This window comes from Budorcas taxicolor, chromosome 20 (genome assembly GCF_023091745.1).
Source record: "Budorcas taxicolor isolate Tak-1 chromosome 20, Takin1.1, whole genome shotgun sequence".
In the NCBI taxonomy this organism is placed as follows: domain Eukaryota; kingdom Metazoa; phylum Chordata; class Mammalia; order Artiodactyla; family Bovidae; genus Budorcas; species Budorcas taxicolor.
The window spans coordinates 53,513,285-53,530,380 of NC_068929.1; positions in this window are offsets into that span (position 1 = coordinate 53,513,285).

Consider the following 17,096-nt stretch of genomic DNA (forward strand, 5'->3'; position numbering starts at 1 on the left):
GTATTTGCTATAAAGTAATCATTGAAGAGAGTTTTCTTGGTGGCTCAGTGCTAAAGAATCTGTCTGCAGGAGATGTAGGAGATATGGGTTCGATCTGTGCATCAGGAAGACCCCCTGGAGAAGAGCATGGCAACTCACTCCAGTATTCTTGCCTGAAGAATCTCATGGATGGAGGAACCTGGCAGGCTGCAGTTCATGGAGTCGCAAAGAGTCAGACACAAGCAAAGTGCTTTAGGATGCAGACAGTCACTAAAGAGATGTTGCCTATAGCTTAAAGCATATATAATGGATCATGTCTGGGAACCCTGACTCCAGTGTCTGAGTGTTATACTAAAATACCTTTATTTAGCTTATAGGAAACATTCCGACCAGCACTATCTGAGAATGCCTACAAAAAAAAACAAGAAATTAAACATGCCATCCGGAGTTGGTCAGAACCACCCACTCCTATCATCCAAACCCAGGCAAGATGGTTCTTCAGGACGCTAATCTGCCATTTTCTCAACATGCTGGTTTTCCAAGTGAAAGTTGCTCAGTCGTGTCTTGACTCTTTGCAACCCCATTGACCATACAGTCCATTGAATTCTCCAGGCCAGAATACTGGAATAGGTCATCTTTCCCTTTTCCAGGAGATCTTCCCAGGGATCAAACCCAGGTCTAAAGTCATTATCCCTTATCCCAACAACTGATCTCTCAATTTACTGACCTGCCATGCAGTGAGCAGTATGAGCTTGGACTTAATAACAGAATAAAAGTGAAGTGGCAAATATAATCTCTAGATTTTACTATTAGAATTTTAAAATCAATCTTTTATCCATTATCTTTAGAATTTTCTTTCTACTGCACTAATTAGCCCCAAACACAAACGCACCTACATACACATACCTCTTTTAAAAGTCACAATATTCATTGGACTATTGGAAAATTGGAATATTTCATGAATAAATACCACTTACTCAAATATGTTGCAAACCTAGGACACTAGGATAAAATCAATTTTTGTCAAGGAAAATTTGCTAAGAATTAGGTCATTTCTTCAATAAGTGAAACCCAAGAAACTTGGAAAATAATTCTAGAAAAATCAGTAAACCATAAGCAAAGTGCTTCCTTTTGAGATGACATTTAGGAAAGATCACTTTTGACATAATTCAACCAACTCTTCCACATAAATTTCACTGTCAATTGTCCCTTATTTTCCATGTAGTTCTCTGTCATTTCTGTCCTTCAAAATATCTGGAGGATATTTTTCAAGTCTTTCATTGCCCATTTGGACATGAAGCCATACCAAAATCTCCTTCATAGGAAAAAAAGTGTAAAATTGCACTTATTTTACATTTCTTGTCTTTATTTCTCATGACTTATGTAATTATATTAATAGTAATATTTACTGGCCATGTCACATGTTAACCTAGCATTATCAATGTAGGCATCACTGTTCTTCATGTTTACCATGAAAATACCTGCAAATGTATTGCCATTATTTCCAACTGAATACATGAAAATGAGAAATAAGCAAGATGTGACTCTAAATTACACTGAATTGATTAAAACCTGGAACATCTCTTTGGAGATTCAATAGCAATCAGTCTTTATCTTTCCATGGAAGAGCTGATTTTTGAAATTGGACAAATTCATTCTGGCCAATTTTGGATACTGAGATTTGCCATTAAGCTAGGTAATAGTGTTTTCTGCCCCAAATGCAGCTTTACTCGAAGGTAGTGAAATAGATTTTCTTGAGTTGTTCACAAATTGATCCTATTTCATTTACAAATTAGGAGTCCCAAATTCCTTGTGAGCTATGGCTATTGTGAGAATGGATATAGATACATATGTATTCTATTCAAATGATGAATGTAAAGATACCAAAGATTTCCAAGTTTTCATTTCACTTGCTATACATTTTATATCCTTGCCTTGCATAGTAATGCAAATCTTTTAACATAGAGATTAATTAATTATTTATTCAATGCAAACTATGACCTATTGTTCAGCCAGCTGTTTTTATAAACAATGGTTTACTAAAACACAGACATTAGATTTAATTTATGTATTGCTTATCCATAATTTTATGATTCACCAGAGGAGTTGAGCATTTGAGATGGAGGTAGTCTGTCTTAAAAAGGCTAAACTATTTACTATGTAGCCCTTTACAGAAAAAGATTGTGACCTCTCCTTTTGAAAATACTACACTAGTGTGGTTCAGTTCAGTTCAGTCGCTCAGTCGTGTCCAACACTTTGCAGCCCCATGGACTGCAGTACGCCATGCCTCCCTGTCCATCACCAACTCGCAGAGTTCAGCCAAACCCATGTCCATTGAGTCAGTGATGCCATCCAGCCATCTCATCCTCTGTCATCCCCTTCTCCTGCCTTCAATCTTTCCCAGCATCAGGGTCTTTCCCAATGAGTCAGTGCTTCGCATCAGGTGGCCAAAGTATTGGAGTTTTAGGTTCAACATCAATCCTTCCAAAGAAGACTCAGGGCTGATCTCCTTTAGGATGGACTAGTTGGATCTCCTTGCAGTCCAAGGGACTCTCAAGAGTCTTCTCCAATACCACATTTCAAAAGCATCAATTCTTTGGCACTCAGCTTTCTTTATAGTCCAGCTCTCACATACATACATGGCTACTAGAAAAAACATAGCCTTGACTAGATGGACCTTTGTTGGCAAAGTAATGTCTCTGCTTTTTAATATGCTATCTAGGTTGGTCATAACTTTCCTTCAAAGGAGTAAGCATCTTTTAATTTCATGGCTGCAGTCACCATCTGCAGTGATTTTGGAGCCCCCCAAAATAAAATCTCTCACTCTTTCCATCATTTCCTCTTTTATTTGCCATGAAGTGATGTGACTGGATGCCATGATCTTCGTTTTCTGAATGTTGAGCTTTAAGCCAACTTTTTTACTCTCCTCTTTCACTTTCATCAAGAGGTTTTTTAGTTCTTCTTCAATTTTTGCCATAAGGGTGGTGTCATCTGTATATCTAGGGTTACTGATATTTCTCCCAGCAATCTTGATTCCAGCTTGTGCTTCCTCCAGCCCAGAATTTCTCATGATGTAGTCTGCATATAAGTTAAATAAGCAGGGTGACAATATACAGCCTTGACCTACTCCTTTTCCTATTTGGAACCAGTTTGTTGTTCCATGTCCAGTTCGAACTGTTGCTTCCTGACCTGCATACATATTTCTCAGGAGGCAGGTACGGTGGTCTGGTGTTCCCATCTCTTTCAGAATACTATACTGGTAATAATGTCTTTTATTTTTTTTTTTTTTTTTTTTTTTAATGCTTTTTTATTTTATTTTTTTTTTTTTTTAATTTTAAAATCTTTAATTCTTACATGTGTTCCCAAACATGAACCCCCCTCCCACCTCCCTCCCCATAACATCTCTGTGGGTCATCCCCATGCACCAGCCCCAAGCATGCTGTATCCTGCGTCAGACATAGACTAGCGATTCAATTCTTACATGATAGTATACATGATAGAATGCCACTCTCCCATATCATCCCACCCTCTCCCTCTCCCTCTGAGTCCAAAAGTCCGTTATAGACAGCTGCGTCTTTTTCCTGTCTTGCATACAGGGTCGTCATTGCCATCTTTCTAAATTCCGTATATATGTGTTAGTATACTGTATTGGTGTTTTTCTTTCTGGCTTACTTCACTCTGTATAATCGGCTCCAGTTTCATCCATCTCATCAGAACTGATTCAAATGAATTCTTTTATACTGGTAATAATGTCTTTTAGAATGAGAAACAAATCAAGCAGCTTCTTCTTCTTCTTTTTTTTTTTTAATTAGTTTTTTATTTTTTTAATTTTAAAATCTTTAATTCTTACATGCGTTCCCAAACATGAACAATAATATCACACCGTGCTCATAATAATACACTATGTCTTCCCAGGTGGCACTAGTTATAAAGAACCCACCTGCCAATGTAGGAGACATAAAGATGCATCCCTGGGTTGGGAAGATCCCCTGGAGGAGTATACAACAACCCATTCCAGTATTCTTTCATTGAGAATCCCATGTACAGAGGAGCCTGTTGTGCTACAGTCCATAGGGTCTCAAAGACTCTTACAAGACTGAAGTGGCTTAGCATGCACAGACATGCATGCTGACAATATATTAAGATTCATCGGCCCCTCTGGAGAGCAGCAGTGCTCTCATAGGAATTCTAGGGGAGGAGGCTCCATTGGTGTAAGGTAGAAATAAAAGAGAGAGAGAGAGAGAGAGAGGAAAGAAAAGGTGGGGCTAAACAAATGAAAAGCTCTGAGGGCATTTCACTTACATTTACTTACTGTAGGCAAATTAATAATCTGATTCAAAGAGAACACATGCACTATTTCCTGTTATTCATTCCATGCACTGTTGTGTGGCATTGATCAGCACTAGAGCTGAGATTTCTCTTCAAATCAAGCTCATTGGAATCTTTCACAGGAACACATTCATCTTACACCTAAGAACAATTAAAAGAATTATTCTTATCACAGAAAAAAAAAGGAGGGGAAAGGGAATCTAAATGCATATTTTTTAAGAATTTTAAAAAGTATGAATTATAATGATATACTATGTTTATTTTCATTGATTGCCTCATTTCAAGGAGCATAGATGAAAGATATTATAAATACAAAAAGTTATTATAAATACAAAAAATGGAGGGAATCAATTCACTGTGATGATAATTGCAGAAGAGTAATAAAGGGCTTATGGTGAAATTATAATACAGAGTTTCTTAGGAAATGCTGCAGCACAATTGTAAGAACTAAGTGACAAATTGGATATGAACTTTATAGCTATTTGTGCAAAGAGAAATAGTGTTTATACATATGATTCACATTGTTTTGACTGAAACATACTTGTCCCACATTGCTTTAGTGATTGGAAACAATGTTTTTTATATTGGGATTTCATATTATACCTACTAAGACTGGCTTAATAGTTTGTGGAGCATGAAGCAAAATGAAAATTCAGGCACTTTAATCAAAATTATTAATCTCAAGACAGTGACAACAAAGTATTATACCAACAATGGGCCTTCTATGTGCAGGTATAACTCAAGGAGGAGCACATTCATGAATAGACCCTGTGGCCTACAATTTATTCTGAGAGGAGTCACCAGGACTTGTCATATTCATGCTAAAAGTATCATCAGCAGCAGCAGCATGGCAGATATTTACTGAAAGCCCAATTTAAAAGACTCTTGGCTCTTTGAAGAAAAACTATAAAAAACTTAGACAGGGTATTAAAAAGCAGAGACATTACTTTGCCAACAAAGGTCCGTCTAGTCAAAGCTATGGCTTTTCCAGCAGTCATATAAAGATGTGAAAGTTGGACCATAATGAAAATGAGTGCTAATGAATTGATGCTTCTGAACTGTGGTGTTGGAGAAAACTCTTGAGAGTTCCTTGGACAGCAAGGGGATCAAATCAGTCAGTCCTGAAGGAAATCAACCCTGAATATTCATTAGAAGGACTGAGGCTTCTTCTTTTTTTTTTTTTAATTTTAATTTTTACTTTTTTACTTTACAATACTGTATTGGTTTTGCCATACATTGACATGAATCCACCATGGGTGTACATGCGTTCCCAAACATGAACCCCCCTCCCACCTCCCTTCCCATAACATCTCGCCGGGTCATCACCGTGCACCAGCCCCAAGCATGCTGTATCCTGCATCGGACATAGACTGGCGATTCGATTCTTACATGATAGTATACATGTTACAATGCCATCCTCCCAAATCATCCCACCCTCTCCCTCTCCCTCTCCCTCTGAGTCAAAAAGTGCATTATAAACATCTGTGTCTGTTTTGCTGTCTTGCATACAGGGTTGCCATTACCATCTTTCTAAATTCCATATATCTGTGGCACATATACACAATGGAGTATTACTCAGCTGTTAAAAAGAATTCATTTGAATCAGTTCTGATGAGATGGATGAAACTGGAGCCAATTATACAGAGTGAAGTAAGCCAGAAAGAAAAACACCAATACAGTATACTAACACATATGTATGGAATTTAGAAAGATGCCAATGACGACACTGTATGCAGGACTGAGGCTTCTAATGCCGAGGCTCAAGCACCAATACTTTGGCCACCTGATATGAAGAGCCAACTCATTAAAAAAGACTGCTGGGAAAGATTGAAGACAGGAGGAGAAGGGGACAACACAGTACAACACGTTTGGATAGTATCACCAAATCAATGGACATTAGCAAGTTCCTGGAGATGGTGAAGGGCGGGAAGCCTAGCGTGCTGAAGTCCATGGGGTCGCAAAAAGTCAGACAGGACTGAGTGACTGAGCAATGATATATGCAGCTATAAAGAGTAAACTATCATTTTATTCTCCCTCCAAGCCAGTAAGTGAGGTAATGTTATTAGTTCAATATCAAGAGGGAAAAATTCTCTAGGAAATAATTTCAAGGAAAATATTCTAGAGAGTTAAAGATGTTCTAGAGCTAGGGCACAACAAGAGCTTCCATAAACTGATTTCATGTTCTTATCAACTTTACTCATCACCTATGATATTCTGATACTATTTCCTAAGCACTATATTCTAGATGCTTTGTGTTTAGTACTCTGTTAGGTATGGGTGATAAATGAAACAGAGCCCCAATAAGAAGAATGATCAAGTAAATAAATAGATAACTAGATTACAATTGTGGCACAAAACAGCTTGTTTTGAAAAAAAAAATGAATAAAATGCTGATTGTGGTTAATCTGAGGAATTTAAGATACAAGGTTTAGGGAGGTCATCTCTGAAGAACTACTTTTTAAGCTGGGCTCTATGGTAGGTGTTGCAAGAGGGCATCGGAGGGCAGACACACTAAAACCATACTCACAAAAAACTAGTCAATCCAATCACACTAGGACCACAGCCTTTTCTAACTCAATGAAACTAAGCCATGCCTGCCAGGCAACCCAGGGCGGGTGGGTCATGGTGGAGAGGTCTGACAGAATGTGGTCCACTGGAGAAGGGAATGGCAAACCACTTCAGTATTCTTGCCTTGAGAACCCCATGAACAGTATGAAAAGGCAAAATGATAGGATACTGAAAGAGGAACTCCCCAGGTCAGTAGGTGACCAACATGCTACTGGAGATCAGTGGAGAAATAACTCTAGAAAGAATGAAGGGATGGACCCAAAGCAAAAACAATACCCAGCTGTGGATGTGACTGGTGATAGAAGCAAGATCCAATGCTGTAAAGAGCAATATTGCATAGGAACCTGGAATGTCAGGCCCATGAATCAAGGCAAATTGGAAGTGGTCAAACAAGAGATGGCAAGGGTGAATGTCGACATTCTAGGAATCAGCGAACTAAAATGGACTGGAATGGGTGAATTTAACTCAGATGACCATTATATCTACTACTGTGGGCAGGAATCCCTCAGAAGAAATGGAGTAGCCATCATGGTCAACAAAAGAGTCTGAAATGCAGTACTTGGATGCAGTCTCAAAAATGACACAATGATCTCTGTTCATCTCCAAGGCAAACCATCCAATATCACAGTAATTCAAGTCCATGCCCCAGCAAGTAACACTGAAGAAGCTGAAGTTGAACGGTTCTATGAAGACCTACAAGACCTTTTAGAACTAACACCCAAAAAAGATGTCCTTTTCATTATAGGGGACTGGAATGCAAAAGTAGGAAGTCAAGAAACACCTGAAGTAACAGGCAAATTTGGTCTTGGTATACAAAATGAAGCAGGGCAAGACTAATAGGGTTTTGCCACGAAAATGCACTGGTCATAGCACACACCCTCTTCCAACAACACAAGATAAGACTCTACACATGGACATCACCAGATGGTCAACACCGAAATCAGATGGATTATATTCTATGCAGCCAAAGATGGAGAAGCTCTATACAGTCAGGAAAAACAAGACCAGGAGCTGACTGTGGCTCAGATCATGAACTCCTTATTACCAAATTCAGACTCAAATTGAAGAAAGTAGGGAAAACCGCTAGACCATTCAGGTATGACCTAAATTAAATCCCTTATGATTATATAGTGGAAGTGAGAAATAGATTTAAGGGCCTAGATCAGATAGATAGAATGCCTGATGAATTATGGAATGAGGTTCGTGACATTGTACAGGAGACAGGGATCAAGACCATCCCCATGGAAAAGAAATGCAAAAAAGCAAAAAGGCTGTCTGGGAAGGCCTTACAAATAGCTGTGAAAAGAAGAGGAGCAAAAAGCAAAGGAGAAAAGGAAAGATATAAGCATCTGAATTCAGAGTTCCAAAGAACGACACGAAGAGATAAGAAAGGACAGGAAGAAACCCACAATTGTAATTTCTAGGACAAGGGTTTTATATGCTTAAAAGAGTTTCTACAGATGCCATGAAGTGTTCAGTTCAGTTGCTCAGTCATGTCCGATTCTTTGAGATCCCATGAATCACAGCACATCAGGCCTCCCTGTTCATCACCAACTCCCGTAGTTCACCCAGACTCATGTCCAAGGGTCAGTGATGACATCCAGCCATCTCCTCCTCTGTTGTCCCCTTCTCCTCCTGCCCTCAATACCTCCCAGCATCAGGTGTCTTTTCCAATGAGTCAACTCTTTGACTGAGCTGGCCAAAGTATTGGAGTTTCAGCTTCAGCATCAGTCCTTCCAATGAAAACCCAGGACTCATCTCCTCTAGGATGGACTGCTTGGATCTCCTTGCAGTCCAAGGACTCTCAAGAGTCTTCTCCAACACCACAGTTGAAAAGCATCAATTCTTTGGCACTCAGTTTTCTTAACAGTCCAACTCACATCCATACATGACCATTGTAAAAACTATAGTCTTGACTAGATGGACCTTTGTTGGCAAAGGAATATCTCTGCTTTCTAATATGCTATCTAGGTTGGTCATAACTTTCCTTCCAAGCAGTAAGCATCTTTTAATTTCAAGGCTGCAATTACCATCTGCAGTGATTTTGGAACCCAGAAAAATGAAGTCTGACACTGTTTCCACTGTTTCCCCATCTACTTCCCATGAAGTGATGGGACCAGATGTTATGATCTTAGTTTTCTGAATGTTGAGCTTTAAGACAACTTTTTCACTCTCCTCTTTCAACTTCATCAAGTGGCTATTTAGTTCTTCACTTTCTGCCATAAGGGTGGATCTGAGGTTATTTATATTTCTCCTGATAATCTTGATTCCAGGTTGTGCTTCTTCAAGCCCAGCGTTTCTCATGATATACTCTGCATATAAGTTAAATAAGCAGGCTGACAATATGCAGCCTTGATGTCCTCCTTTTCCTATTTGGAACCAGTCTGTTGTTCCATGTCCAGTTCTAATCGTTGTTTCCTGACCTGCATATAGGTTTCTCAAGAGGCAGGTTAGGTGGTCTGTACTCCCATCTCTTTCAGAATTTTCCACAGTTTATTGTGATCCACACAGTCAAAGGCTTTGGCATAATCAATAAAGCAGAAATAGATGTTTTTCTGGAACTCTGTTGCTTTTTCCATGATCCAGCAGATGTTGGCAATTTGATCTCTGGTTCCTCTGCCTTTACTAAATCAAGCTTGAACGTCTGGAAGTTCATGGTTCACATATTGCTGAAGCCTGGCTTGGAGAATTTTGAGCATTCCTTTACTAGCATGTGAGATGAGTACAGTTGTGCGGTAGTTTGAGCATTCTTTGGCATTGCCTTTCTTTGGGATTGGAATGAAAACTGACCTTTTCCAGTCCTGTGGCCACTGCTGAGTTTTCCAAATTTGCTGGCATATTGAGTGCAGCACTTTCACAGCATCAGCTCTCAGGATTTGAAACAGCTCAACTGGAATTCCAACACCTCCACTAGCTTTGTTCGTAGTGATGCTTTCTAAGGCCCACTTGACTTCACATTCCAGGATGTCTGGCTCTAGGTGAGTGATCACACCATTATGATTATCTGGGTCGTGAAGATCTATTTTGTACAGTTCTTCTGTGTACTCTTGCCACCTCTTCTTAACATCTTCTGCTTCTGTTAGGTCCCTAATATTTCTACCCTTTATCGAACCCATCTGCATGAAATGTTCCCTTGGTATCTCTAATTTTCTTGAAGTGATCTCTAGTCTTTTCCATTCTATTGTTTTCCTCTATTTCTTTGCATTGATCGCTGAAGAAGGCTTCCTTATCTTTCCTTGCTATTCTTTGGAACTCTGTATTCAGATGGGAATACCTTTCCTTTCCTCCTTTGCTTTTCACTTCTCTTCTTTTCACAGCTATTTGTAAGGCCTCCTCAGACAGCCATTTTGCTTTTTGGCATTTCTTTTCCACAGGAATAGTCTTGATCCCTGGCTCTTGTACAATGCCATGAACCTCCCTCCGTCCATAGTTCATCAGGCTTTCTATCTATCTGATCTAGGCCCTTAAGTCTATTTCTCACTTCCACTGTATAATCATAAGGGATTTGATTTAGGTCATACCTGAATGGTCTAGCGGTTTTCCCTACTTTCTTTAATTTGAGTCTGAATTTGGTAATAAGGAGTTCATGATCTGAGCCACAGTCAGCTCCTGGTCTTGTTTTTCCTGACTGTATAGAGCTTCTCCATCTTTGGCTGCATAGAATATAATCCATCTGATTTCGGTGTTGACCATCTGGTGATGTCCATGTGTAGAGTCTTCTCTTGTGTTGTTGGAAGAGGGTGTTTGCTATGACCAGTGCATTTTCGTGGCAAAACTCTATTTGTCTTTGCCCTGCTTCATTTTGTATTCCAAGGCCAAATTTGCCTGTTACTTCAGGTGTTTCTTGACTTCCTACTTTTGCATTCCAGTCCCCTATAATGAAAAGGACATCTTTTTTGGGTGTTAGTTCTAAAAGGTCTTGTAGTTCTTCATAGAACCATTCAGCTTCAGATTCTTCAGTGTTACTGATTGGGGCATAGCCTTCAATTACCGTGATATTGAATGGTTTGCCTTGGAGACGATCATTGTGTTGTTTTTGAGATTGCATTCTAGTACTCCATTTCAGATTCTTTTGTTGACCATGATGGCTACTCCATTTCTTCTAAGGGATCCCTGCCTACTGTAGTAGATATAATGGTCATCTAAGTTAAATTCACCCATTCTGGTCCATTTTAGTTCAGTGATTCCTAGAATGTCGACGTTCACTCTTGCTATCTCTTGTTTGACCACTTCCAATTTGCCTTGATTCATGGACCTGACATTCCATTTTCCTATTCAATATTGCTCTTTATACCATCAGGCCTTGCTTCTATCACCAGTCACATCCACAGCTGGGTATTGTTTTTGCTTTGGATCCATCCCTTGATTCTCTCTAGAGTTATTTCTCCACTGATCTCCTGTAGCATGTTGGTCACCTACTGACCTGGGGAGTTCCTCTTTCAGTATCCTATCATTTTGCCTTTTCATACTGTTCATGAGGTTCTCAAGGCAAGAATATTGAAGCAGTTTGCCATTCTCTTCTCCAGTGGACCATATTCTGTCAGACTTCACCACCATACCCATCCATCCTGGGTGGCCCCACACAGCAGGGCTTAGTTTCATTGAGTTAGACAAGGCTATGATCCATGTGATCAGATTGGGTAGTTTTCTGTGATTATGGTTTCAGTGTGTCTGCCCTCTGATGCCCTCTTGCAACACCTACTGTCTCACTTGGGTTTCTCTTAACTTGAACGTGGGGTATCTCTTCATGGCTGCTCCAGCAAAGCACAGCCGCTGCTCCTTATCTTGGACGAGGTCACCCTGCCTGACCTTGAACCTGGAGTAGCTCCTCTCGGCCCTCCTGCACCCACGTACCCACCGCTCCCTGGACATGGGGTAGCTCCTCTCACTGCCATGAAGTGTACAGATGTCTGAAGTGTTCCAGATGCTGAAAGAATCCCAAGGTGGCCCCACTATAGTGACCAACCACATGGGACAGAATGAAGTTAGAATTGTGTGCAGGGGAATATCATGTTGGACTGTATAGGCCACGACATGAGCTTTGTTCCATTTTCAATGCAAAAGAAAACCACTAAATTTTACTTACTGGGCTGGCATCATGAGATTTACATTTACTAAATATGGTTTCAGCTACTATATATTGATGAGTTAGAGTGGAGGAAAAGAATATGGGAAATAGGTGGCTATTTCAGTACATCAGTCAAGAGAGGATACTGGTACAAGGGAGTGCAGGAGAGATGAAGAAAAATGGACTTATTTGAAGGAAGTTTATGATATGAATTGTGGACGTTGTTGTCAGTGGGCTCTGGGGGAGGGAGGAGATGAGAGGAGCACATGGCTTCCTCTGAGACAAGCAGAGCAGATGGATCATGGGTTTGAAATGGGAAAGAGAAGAGACTGACTTAGGGATCAAAACTTTTTCCTGCAACATATTCATTTAGCTATTCATATGGTACTTCTAAGCTTAGATGTCAAGAAAGCAGTTGGATATATAGATCTCATGCTCACAGAAAATACCCTGGAGATGTAAATTGACCTCCTGATGGTTTCTGTGGCATTTAAAACCATTCAGGTGAGCAGGCTCTCCAGGCAACAGAACCTAGACTGAAAAGAGAATCCAGCCCTTGATCTAGGCCTAAAAATCTTAACTTTTTACAGTCTGATAAAACAGGCTGTTCTAGCAAACTAGATGTACTAGGCATGCTAAGGTTTGCCAGCAAACGAGAATAAGAACAAGTGATCGATAAGGTAGGAAAAAAAAAAAAAAACAGTATGAAATCCAACAAGAAACAGTAACACTTAACCATGTCAAGTGCTGCTGACAGGATTAAGTTTAAAATCAGGTAAAAAATTTCTGAGGAAGGTAGCATGTTGTATTCTGTTCCAAATATTTAGGAACAGAGACAAGCTCTCAGTATCATATTTAACAGAGTCAATTTTGGTATGCACAGAAAGGTCAGAAAAATAGAAAATGATTTCAAAAGTCAATCATTATGCAATGTCATCATGCACTGTTATTTGGGGAAAAAAAAAAAAAAAATCTGTTTTCAAGCAGCTGGTTGCCAGATCTAGTATTCCATTGTGATGGTGACTCAGCTGTACTCTGACATATCCTTCATGCAATTAACGTTTCCTTCTAATTTGCTTCACTGTACCTCATGATTTTTTATATACTTATTTATTATATATTTCCTTAAGAACTTGGCCACTTGTGCAATGCATGTATGTCTGATCCCATAACAATACTTAATGCTTAATTCCTCTGTGAATTGTTGCTGTTCTTCAGTCACTCACTTGGTGTCCAAGTCTTTTGTGACCCTAGGGACTGTAGACTGACAGGCTCCTCTGTCCATGCAATTTCCCAGGCGCTTTGAAATTCCATTTCCATACTGGAATGGGTTGTCATTTCTTTCTCGAAAAGATCTTCCCAACCCATGTCTCTTAAGTCTCCTGAATTGGCAGGAGAGTTCTTTACCACTGAGCCACTTGGGAAGTCCCTCTCTGTCAATACATCAGTTTAAATTATGAGTCATGCCATGCAAAATTTCCAGTTTATATTGTTTAGTACAAGATAATCTCTGCTTTTCACATTTCTCATACTAAGTCACCTCGCTTCAAATAATAATGGTGGGATTCCAAGATCAAAAGCTTTTTGATGTAAAAGGAAATATTTTTTAAAAAATTCTTTTGAACATGCTTCAGAAAACGTAAAGCCTTGATGTGAACTATGGCTTTGGTTGCACGAAATTTGAACATGGAAAGTAAATGAAAGTGCTTAGGGAAAGTACTCTGAATGGATTAATAATATGAATTAGAAAAAAAAAAAAAGAAATTTTGAAATGTTTGTGATTTTATTGAGAAGAGTTTTTATTCTAAGGAAATTGAGTTTAAATTTTACCAATAAGAATATTAGTACTGATGTACTAGTTAGAGAGTATTGTGTTTCATCTAACAACTTGAAGATGTCCTTAATTGGTACTTCTGGGTTCTACAGTAGTAAAATCTTTTTCTAAGATGCCTTCCTTGGATTCAGGTCTAAGTATGGGCGCCCTCTGGTGTTTATATCCAGTATATATCGTAAAATTGTACTTTTTAGCATTGGAACTTGATATCCTTCAGGCATTAACTAATCCCAAAAGAGAGTGTGTAAAAGCAATATTTACATGTTAAATGCGTATCGGTATTGATTTTGATTTAAATTCAAACTGAGTTGCATTTTGACAGAAAAATAATTTCAATTTTTCAATTGAATAAAAGTGGCACCAAAAATGTAGTTTTATTTAGACAACAGTCCATTTGGCCATGGGTTAATTTCCATGCATATGACCATTTTATTCAATCTGTTTATGGTATACAGTGGCAAATATCCACTCTCATATACATACATTAATATAACAAGTATAAAAATCAGAATTGTTTCCATAGAAACAAAGTTTGGAAGATTCACTCCTCGGCACTGGCTTAGTTCCAGGTGTTTAAAAGTACTAAGTGGAAGATTGATGTGATTTTTTTGGTCAAAAATATAATCAGTAATGAAATGGATTAGCACAGTAAGGCAAATAATTAAACAAAAATCTGTGTTTATATTAACCTATTAGATATTCATTATGGAGGCCTTGGATTCATGGCTTTGGTGGGTTCACCTAACCCAGGTTCTCTGACTATATGTGCAAAAACCACTCTGTCACTTCAGATGAAGAGACGATGCAAAGGAAGACAAAAGACTTTTTTTTTTTTTTAGACTTTGTATTGATAAGGCACTAATTCTATGTTAATATCTCACTGCTTTATTTTATCCTCACAAAAAATCTTGCTATCTTTATTATATCAATGAGGAAATTAATTCAGTGAATGATTAAATAGGCTGTCATATCATATTCTGTTCAGTTCAGTTCAGTCGTTCAGTCCTGTCCGACTCTTTGCGACCCCATGAATCGCAGCACGCCAGGCGTCCCTGTCCATCACCAACTCCCGGAGTTCACTCAGACTCACGTCCATCGAGTCGGTGATGCCATCCAGCCATCTCATCCTCGGTCGTCCCGTTCTCCTCCTGCCCCCAGTCCCTCCCAGCATCAGAGTATTTTCCAATGAGTCAACTAGTAAGTAAAAGAATTGGGATTCAGATTCCTGTCTGGTTGACTACTGCACTGAAATTACAGGACAGAACAGCAATTACCTGGTACCAGATGAGAGTTAGTGCTGAATAATGCTTTTGCTTTTTATAGAAAACAGTTGGATATAATAAATGAAATACACAATACTAATGTTCCAGATGAAGGATTTACATGAAATAATTATTAAAGAAAAAACAGAGAGCCTAAAGAAGAGAGGGGTAAAATAAAGAATCTATCCACAGGTAAACTTGAACTATTTTGAGACAGAAACCACAACAGTTCATCAAAGAGGGTTTTATACTTTCTCTATTTCCATCACCTTTCCCCTGATAGCTCAGCTGGTAAAGAATCCACCTGCAATGCAGGAGGCCATGGTTCGATTCCTGGGTTGGAAAGATCCCCTGGAGAAGGGAAAGGCTACTCACTCCAGTATACTGGCCTAGAGAATTCCATGGGCTGTATAGTCCATGGGATTGCAAAGAGTTGGACACAACTGAGTGACTTTCGCTTTCACCTTCTCTCTCATTATACATGACTAACTATAATTGGGACGTGTTCTAAGAAATGGCTGTGAAGGAACAGGGAAAATTATTCATTATATGAATCATACAACAATTTAAAGGAATGAGATCCTGGGACTATTTAACATATATCCAATTTGGGAAACTTGAATCTAGATATCTAGAATGTGGCAATTCTATCTTAGCCTCACACGGAAATAGAAAAGAGAGCATATAAGAAGATGTACAACATCATTAATCATAGGAGAAATAAAAATCAAAATTACAATGAGATAACACCTCAAACCAATCAGAATGGCCATAATCAAAAAGTCTACATACAATGAATACTGGAGAAGGTGTAGAGAAAAGGAACCCCTTCTACAGTTTTGGGAATATAAATTGGTGCTGCCAATGTGGAGAACAGTATGGAGGTTCCTTAAGAAACCAAAAATACAGCTACCATATTATCCAGCAATCCCACTCCTGGGTGTATATCTTGAGAAAAACACACTCCAAAAAGATATATGCACCCATGTATTTACTGTTTACAATAGGCAAGGAGGTATGAAAGCTACCTAAATGTCCATTAAGAGATGAATCGGTAAAGAAGAATTGGTACATATAGTCAATAGAATATTACTCAGTCATAAAAAACAAAAGGATGAAACAATACCATTTGTAGTGTCATGGATGAACCTGGAGTTTATCATATAAGCAAAGTAAGTCAGATAGAGAAAGGCAAATATGATATTATTTATAAGATCTAAAAAAAATGATACAAATGAACTTATTTACAAACCAGAAATAGACTCACAGACTTCAAGAACAAGCTTATAGTTACCAATGGGAAAGGGTGGGAGGAATAGATAGGGAATTTGGGATCGACATGTACACACTGCTATTTTAAAATAGAAAACCAGCAAGTATAACAAATATACTATATAGCACAGGAAACTGCTCAATAATCTGTAAGAACCTAAATGAGAAAAGAATTTGAAAAATAATAGATACATGTAACGTATAACTAACTCACTTTGCTGTACACCAGAAATATTGTTAATCAACTATATCCCAAATTTTTTAAAAAAAAGGTAAATAACAGCTCTAAAGAAAAAAAAAATACAATAACAACGGCAAGAAAGGGGAGTAGCTTGCAGGACGTGTGTCTCTGTGGGATTAGCTCAGCCTGCTGAGGGCCTCAGAATCCTGTTTCACTATTCTGTCTTTAGAGTACCTTCATAGATATTCATTCCTCTGGATCAAAGCATGGGTGAATCTTAGAAGATGCTTACTTAGAAGACGCTTATTATCTTAAGGAAGCATTTCAGACGGATCGATATTAGAGCTGTTTTAAATTGTTTTATTAATAAATTCACACTTCAGTTTCTCTGTTAAGGAAATAGAGTTTAATACACATAGTGCTCTTGCAAGTGTCTCAGCATAAAGAATAACATGCATTCTTAGCATTTAAAATGTCTCGCTGATTTAGGCACCCAGAGTAAGTCAAGAGACATGGCAGACTGTTTTAGAAAATGAACTTTAGGTATACAGCTTACAGTTGACAGAAAAATTCTAGTGATCTTGTTTCCTTAAACTGTTTCAA